The sequence below is a fragment of the Acanthisitta chloris genome, unplaced genomic scaffold, assembly GCF_000695815.1.
Source record: "Acanthisitta chloris isolate BGI_N310 unplaced genomic scaffold, ASM69581v1 scaffold8775, whole genome shotgun sequence".
NCBI lineage: Eukaryota > Metazoa > Chordata > Aves > Passeriformes > Acanthisittidae > Acanthisitta > Acanthisitta chloris.
The window spans coordinates 28,020-35,239 of NW_008675340.1; the positions used below are offsets into that span (position 1 = coordinate 28,020).

At 48.3% G+C, this 7,220-nt stretch overlaps 1 pseudogene; it reads right to left on the reverse strand.

The window, feature by feature from the left end:
* Positions 1 to 2,032: 2,032 nt before the first annotated feature.
* LOC103803170 lies at positions 2,033 to 6,001 on the reverse strand (annotated as a pseudogene).
* Positions 6,002 to 7,220: the final 1,219 nt, after the last annotated feature.

Consider the following 7,220-nt stretch of genomic DNA (forward strand, 5'->3'; position numbering starts at 1 on the left):
GGCCCATCCAACTTGGAACACTTCCAGAGCAGCCACAGTTTCTCTGGACAACCTCAGTGCCTCAGCACCTCACAGGGAAGAATTCCATCCCAATATCCCATCTAACCCTGCCCTCTGGCAGCTTAAAGCCATTTCCAGCATCCCTGCTACTTCCGATTTTAGATTAGGAAGATAGGGATATGAAACCAGTGTTTCCTGGCTGGAAACATCTCTGAACTGGTGTTTAAGACAACTGTTTAGAAGGGGAGTTGGTTTTCCTTTCAGTCCACACTCACACAGCAGTTCCACGCGGAGAAAGGGAACAGCACTAAGCCTGACACTGTATTGCCAGAGCCTTTTCCCTCTTATTCCTTGCAAATTCCTCCAAGCACTTCAGGGCTGGCCTGCCAGCTAGTGGTACTGCAGCTGCTACAATATGCCAGGCCTCCCATTCCAGGTGGGAATCCCTGCAACTGCTGGTCCTACCAGACTCATCCACGTTTCCAGCAAGAAACCCGATTTTTCTGGATGAAAAGAAACATTGATCTTCTCCCTTGGGATTTCAGCAAAGCATTTGATGCAGAACCACAGACAGGAGGCGCCTGGGATTAGCAAACACGAAGATGTGAGGCAGTTAACCAGTCCCAAGGGAAAATTAAAATGGATAATTTGGGAACAAAGAGGCTGGAGTAGAGTTTTATCAAGATTGGCACTGGCAAAGGACTTGTTTAATTAATGTTTTCACTAACAGGCTTGGCACAATTAGCAGCTGATGACACTGAGCTGGAGGCATTAGGGTTATGGAAAAGGCTGAGGAAATATTCAGGTTATGGAAAAGGATAAGGAAATACTCAGGATCATTTGTGTTCTTAGTGGCAGGGGAGGAAGGTGTAATAGAAAGCAGGAGGTGATGGACCTGTGAGGAAAAGGAACTGCTGCAAGCAACCCAGAGTGGAACTGGAGTCAAAAAGGGCTTTAGGATGCAAAGAAATTACAAGGACTGAGGGAGAGACGTGGAAGGGATGAGATGTGATCCTGGGGGACATGGGGAGCAGTACTTCCAGACTAGTCAGGAAATGCTGGTGCTTTACAACCTGAAGAGACTCATCTGGAGTACACACAGGAATTTTTGCAGAGGGAAGAACCAACCAAGTAAGCAAGCTGGGGCAGGAAGAACTGCTACAGTTTTTCCCTTGAAACAACTCTGAATAGGCAAACACCCATGGAGGAGAGGAACATTTCAAGCTGAAGGACAAATCTGTCACAAGATCAAGAGGATTAAACTGATCAGGAAATCATTGGTGTGGCAGAGGACAATCTCAGGTGCTCAGAGTCTGAGACAGCATCAGACACAAACCCAGTATTTATAAATATTCCAGTAAATTCTAGGATATGATGCCCAGAAAAGCAGAAGTCAAGAGTTGAAAATTGTGGAAACTGTTTTCCCTGCTCTGCTGAAAGACATGGAATTTGACAGACCATCCTGAATTTTGGACATTCAAACTCCATGAGGGCAGGCACTAAAGGCCATCAAGAACTCACAAGTATTAGGATCAGATTTTTTCCTCACTGGAGGACTCATCAACACCATCAGAGTTCTAGTCCAGCCTTTTCCAAGAGATCCCACAAGGCCTTTATATACTAAACAGTCCAAGACAGGAAGATCCTCTTTCTGGTTTGCCCAGCCCTGGCAGGCTTTAATTAAAGCCAGTCAATCAATCTGTCTTTAACCTGACAGCTGCAATCACACCTGAATCCCATATTCCACATGGACACCTAAGAATACACAGGGAGTTTTTCCTCCATCTTTTCTTTAGTTACAAACCCCATTAAGGAGGTAAAAGCTTCTTTGTTAGACAGAATTCAACCAAATTCCTTATCCCAAGCATCCCTTTACTTCTAGTTTGCATCTTTCTGTCCCTGAGTTTTCCCAACTCCGACAGGACATGTTTGATTTGGAGAGCTTTGCCCTGGAAGGCACTAACAAAATCCCCTGTGAGCTCAGCCTAACCAGGGAGCAGCAGGCAGAGACTCACCTGAACATCCTTCTGCTCTACAGGTTGGAGCACTGATGCCTTTTGCCGTAGGAGATCCTCCTGATTTGGATTTCCAGTTGGAATGCATCCAGTCTTTCCTTTGGGTTAAAAGCCAGCATATGGTGCAGGAGCTTGCAGAGATCCTCCGGCATGGACTTGTTCTTCAGAGGAATCTGTAACTTCATGTTGGGATTCTCCAGCAAAGCTTCTCCCAGGGGAATGAGCTCCTTGCCTTGGCAGATATAAGTTCCTGGAGACGGATGAGGATTCAGGTTAGACAGGGAAAGGAGAGGCTGGATATGGATAGACAACATGGAAAAGATTAGTGGCAATACGATAAGGAGAAGTAAGCCCTAAAGGGGCAGGAAATGCCACCTGAGTGAACACAGGGAAATATGCCCTAAAGGGCCATTAAGTGTCCCTGAGGGAGGGGATGGTGACAATGAATTTTTGAGATCTAATTGTAAGAATAATGACCACCCATCCCTGGAAATAATTAATATGTATGAGCATTTTTGTATAAAAACCATGAAGTTTTTGTCCCTGGTTGCACAGGTTTGGTGGAGCGATCCCCCTTGTGCCCAGTGCTGAATAAACAAGCACCTGCTACTCAGAGGTACAAGTCAGTGAGTAGTTCTTTTCCAGCTTTTCTCGGCATCAAATATCCCTTATTAAGATCTGTTTCACCCACTTGGAAACTCTGGGAGAGGAAGGGGAAACTGTGCTTGGTGGAAGTGACTGGAAAGAGTTAAACACAAAGCGATTTGCTCAGTTTGTCAAACAATTCCCATTTTCCATTAGGCAGTATCTCCTTGGAGGGATAAGGGAAGGGAATGGTAAATTTTCTCCCGGAAATCTAAATAATTTCCACTGGTTAAATGAGTGACTGACTTCCAAACCTGACAGGAAACGCCAGGTTTGTTCACCCAGCAAAGAATGAAAGCTCCAGAGGGAGCTGCCTGTGGACCGAATAGGTTTGCCTTGCAAACTCCTTATCTTGGGAAGCTCTTGGAAGGAAATTTTGCTCCTACTTTCTTTAGGCAGGAGCTGAAACACTCCGCATATCAAAAGAAATAAGCAGTAGAATTCGAACTGAGCCTGCCTGGAAGGTGAAACCAATCACCAGACTAAGAGGGGACGGGAATAGCTTCTCCAAGCTCCTCCCTAGAAATTCCTTGAAGGACTGAAACATCCGCAAGAAAGAGAGATATGGGATGAGCTCAGAGCCTGGGTAATGTCGTCATTATTATGCTAATGTAGATGACTGGAATTCTTATCTCCAGATGGGTTTGCCACTACTCTGGAGTTGTTAAGGACCAAGTATTCCAAGGGTGCCTGCGGGGCGGATTTGGAGGAGGTGGAGAGGGAGGAAACCGGCAATAGAACTAGTCATCCCTGCGAGATCATGTGTCTCTAAACGGGAAAACTCAGTCAAACGTCAACAGAACTTATCTAAACATCATTTCCTTGGAATATTCCTGCAGTGCTCTAAGTAATCCCATCCCTTGGTTATACCAAGTCAAGGATACCAGCGAATCCATAAGCCCAAATCCAGAGAGGATTTGGGTTTCAGAGCATTAAAACCATTTCAGACACATCATCAACTGCTCTGAGATACTTTTTCTTACACTTCCTTAGTGACAGTAAGGGCTGAATCCATTTCTGAAGAGCATTCCTTAGGGTAAGGAATGCCTGACAGCAGAGAAGCCAGAAGTGATCTTTCCCTTAACATTTAAATCCCACAGAGGATTTTTGAAAAATCAGGCAGGATATCCCAAATAAAATGCTGATTTGTACATATAAAAAGCATTCCCTCTGTCTTGGTGATATGTCTTCCGGACCTGGCAATCCTGGAGAAGGAACCAAATTAGGAGCAATGGAGGAAACAGGTTTCTTTACAGTTCTCTTCAAAACCCTAGAAACTCCCAACTTTGGGGCTTGCAAATTCCTAGGAAAAAACCACATAATGGAATCCCAGAATGGTTTGTGTTGGAAGGGACCTTAAAGCTCATCTCATTTCACACCCTGCCATGGGCAGAGACATCTTCTACTAGCCCAGGTTGCTCCAAGCCCCATCCAGCCTGGCCTGGAACACTTCCAGGGATGGATCATCCACAGCACTGGCAGCTATGCCTGGGAAAACACCTTGAAGAGGATCCCTACTGATCCAAAACATCACTGATCTGCTCCTCACCAAGCAATTCCTTCTCAGGATCCCCATCTCGGAAAGTGATCCTCTCCACCATGGCCCAGAAGATGATCCCGAGGGCAAATATGTCAGCCTTGGCAGAGTAGTGACCTTCCCAGACCTCCGGAGCCATGAAGAAGTTGGACCCACAGGCAGAGGAGAAGCAGTGCTGGTTCACATCCTCCTTCCCCTGACACACCTTGCTGAGCCCAAAATCTGCCACCTGCAATGCACGAAGGAAGTCCAATCAGTTAGTTACTGGCACGCATGGATTTACCACTGTGTTCACAAACAGCAACCCAAGGAATCCTGCTTGGAATTCATCTGTTGTTTCCTGTCCTAACTCCTGTAGCTCTTGGGATTCAAAGTTCAGGATGAGATGGCTCCCAGCTTTTTGGAAAGATGAAGCACTTTCAGCCTGGTGCTAGAAGCATATCTGGACAGTGTTTGCCCCACTTAGGGAAGAGCCACAGATCACAGAGACATTCCTACATTCCCTGAGCATCCATATGTGCTGGAGGCAGTGACATGGGAAGCTCTGCCTGGTGTGACAGAGGATGTTCTTAAAGATTAAGAGCACAAGAAATATTGATTTATTTTTGGCTGATCATATTCTTTTTATCAAGAGTGAGCTGGACAGCCCTGAACTGCTCCTCTTGACAGGATAAGCAGTGGATGAAGAATGTTATGGAAACACACCAGTGTGAGCTCTGTTTCTTCCCAACACTTGGGGAAAAAAAGGTTTCCAGCTTCTCCCAGATGTTCTGGTAGACTATCAGGCTATCAAGAGTAGTACCAAAGTCCATTCCAAAGCATGATGTGTAAGCACAGAATCAAGTCGCAGAATGGTTTGGGTTGGAAGGACCTTAAACTCATCCATCCCACCCCTGCCATGGGCAGGGACACCTCCCCCCAGCACAGGTGGCTCCAAGCCCCATCCAACCTGGCCTGGAACACTCCCAGGCATGGAGCAGCCACAGCTGCTCTGGGCAACCTGTGCCAGTACCTCACCATCCTCACAGCCAGGAATCCCTTCCCAATATCCCATGTCCAAAGTTCTACTTCAGCTCTCTTGGAGCCACTTGAGTCACTGGAAGGGGCTCTAAGTTGTCTACTCCAGGCTGAACTCCCTCAGCTCTCCCAGCCTGGCTCCATGGCAGAGCTGCTCCAGCCCTCGGAGCATCTCCACAGCCTCCTCCAGACCCACTCCAACACTTCCTAAGCACCTCACCCACACGCATCATCCCTGTACCTTGACGATGGGACTGCCAGAGCGATGGGAGATGAGGATGTTGTCGAACTTGAGGTCCCTGTGCACGATGTGGTTGCGGTGCAGGAAGGCCACGGCGCTGCTGAGCTGCCGCATGAAGCTGCCGTTGAGCCGTGCGTCGGGGCTGCGTGACAGCAGGTACTCGTTCATGTTCCCCCCGTCACAGAACTCCGTCACGAACCACAGGAAGCAGGCGGAGCGCGGATCCAGGCAGCTCCGACCCTTCAGGCAGGTCTCCACGAGCAGCAGGTGGCTGTTGGATTTGCTGTAGTGGTGGCTGATGGGCTGGCAGGTTTGGCCGTGCTGCAGGATGCACTCCTCCAGCTGGATCACGTTCTCGTGTTGCCTCTGGATGCTCTGCAGGGCCCAGAATTCCTGCAGAGCCAGTTCCACGTTTTCAGGCACGTTGCAGAGCATCCTTTTGACAGCTACTTTCCTTTTGGTTTGGTTATCAACGGCCTCATAAACCACTCCATAGGTCCCTCGTCCCACTTCTCGCAGGATGCTGTACTTGGCTTCTGTAGCCATTCCTTGCTCCGGCCTGGAGAACAGGAAGTCAGAGGAAGATGTTTGAACCCATAGCCATCACTTGTTACCTGCAGTAAAAACCTGGAAGAGAAGAGGATAAAAATCTTTAAAACTCTCCCAAACAAAGCAGCTTCCCATTGCAAAGACTTCCAAGCAGGATCAATTATAGTGGAATCTGATGCAGTTGCACGAGGAGTGACAGCTAAAATGGGGTTTGAAGAGGAAGACTATATCCATGGTAACTTGGAGACATTATCCAGTGATTTTCCTGACTGCACAGTGGGATACAACCACCAGGGAGCTGACATCGATTTGTCCACAGAGGATGAAGTTTAGTGAGAAAGAAAAAGAACTGTGGAGACACGTTCCCTGAGCAGGGGAGGAAGGGGGAGACAAGACCTCCTGGGTAACAGCTGAACTTGCTTTGACCAGAATTGACTTTCAAACAAAGTTAGTCCACAGTGGCACTTGTAAATTTTCTTGCCCATCAATGACTGCATCATGTCCCTGCACCTCCACCACCAATCTTCTCCCACTCCACATCCTGCTACTGACTCCTTTCCCCAGCTCACCCTCTTCCAATCCCTTCACAAGCTGACCCTGCATTCCCACTCCATCTCAAGCTCCTCATCCCGCTCCTCATCCCACTCCCAGACCTCCCCATCCCATGTCATTCCTCACCTCATTGCCTGGGACAGGTTCCTGCTGTAATCCTCACAGTCCCTCATTCAATCCCCACAACTCTGTTCCCTTCTCAGCCCCTCATTTCCCTTCTCCCTGTGCCACCATCCCAAGATTTGCTCCCTAATAACACAATCACTCTCTGCTTTCATGCCCTGTATATACCTTTCCCAAATCCTTAACCTTCCTCTCTCCAAATCTCCCCACTACTTAACCTGCTGCTGACTTCACAGCCCCCACTCCCCCAAAATTCTCATCCACCCCCAAACCCTCAGCCCAACTCCCCAACTCCATCCCCGGGCTGTGCTCCTGTCCCAAACCCCTCATCTTTTCACCCAGCCCTCCAGTCTCCACAGCAGCTTCTACCACAGTCCAAATCCCAACCTCTCCCCACACACACTCCTTCTGGCCCAGCCCCAAGACAATAACCACTCCCCTCCCCACCACAGGTCTTTCCCCAGCCCCTTCCCCATCCCACTCCTCCTCAGCCCCAGCTCTTCCCAGCATCTCACCTAAGTACCCTTCCTTTCCCCTCCCC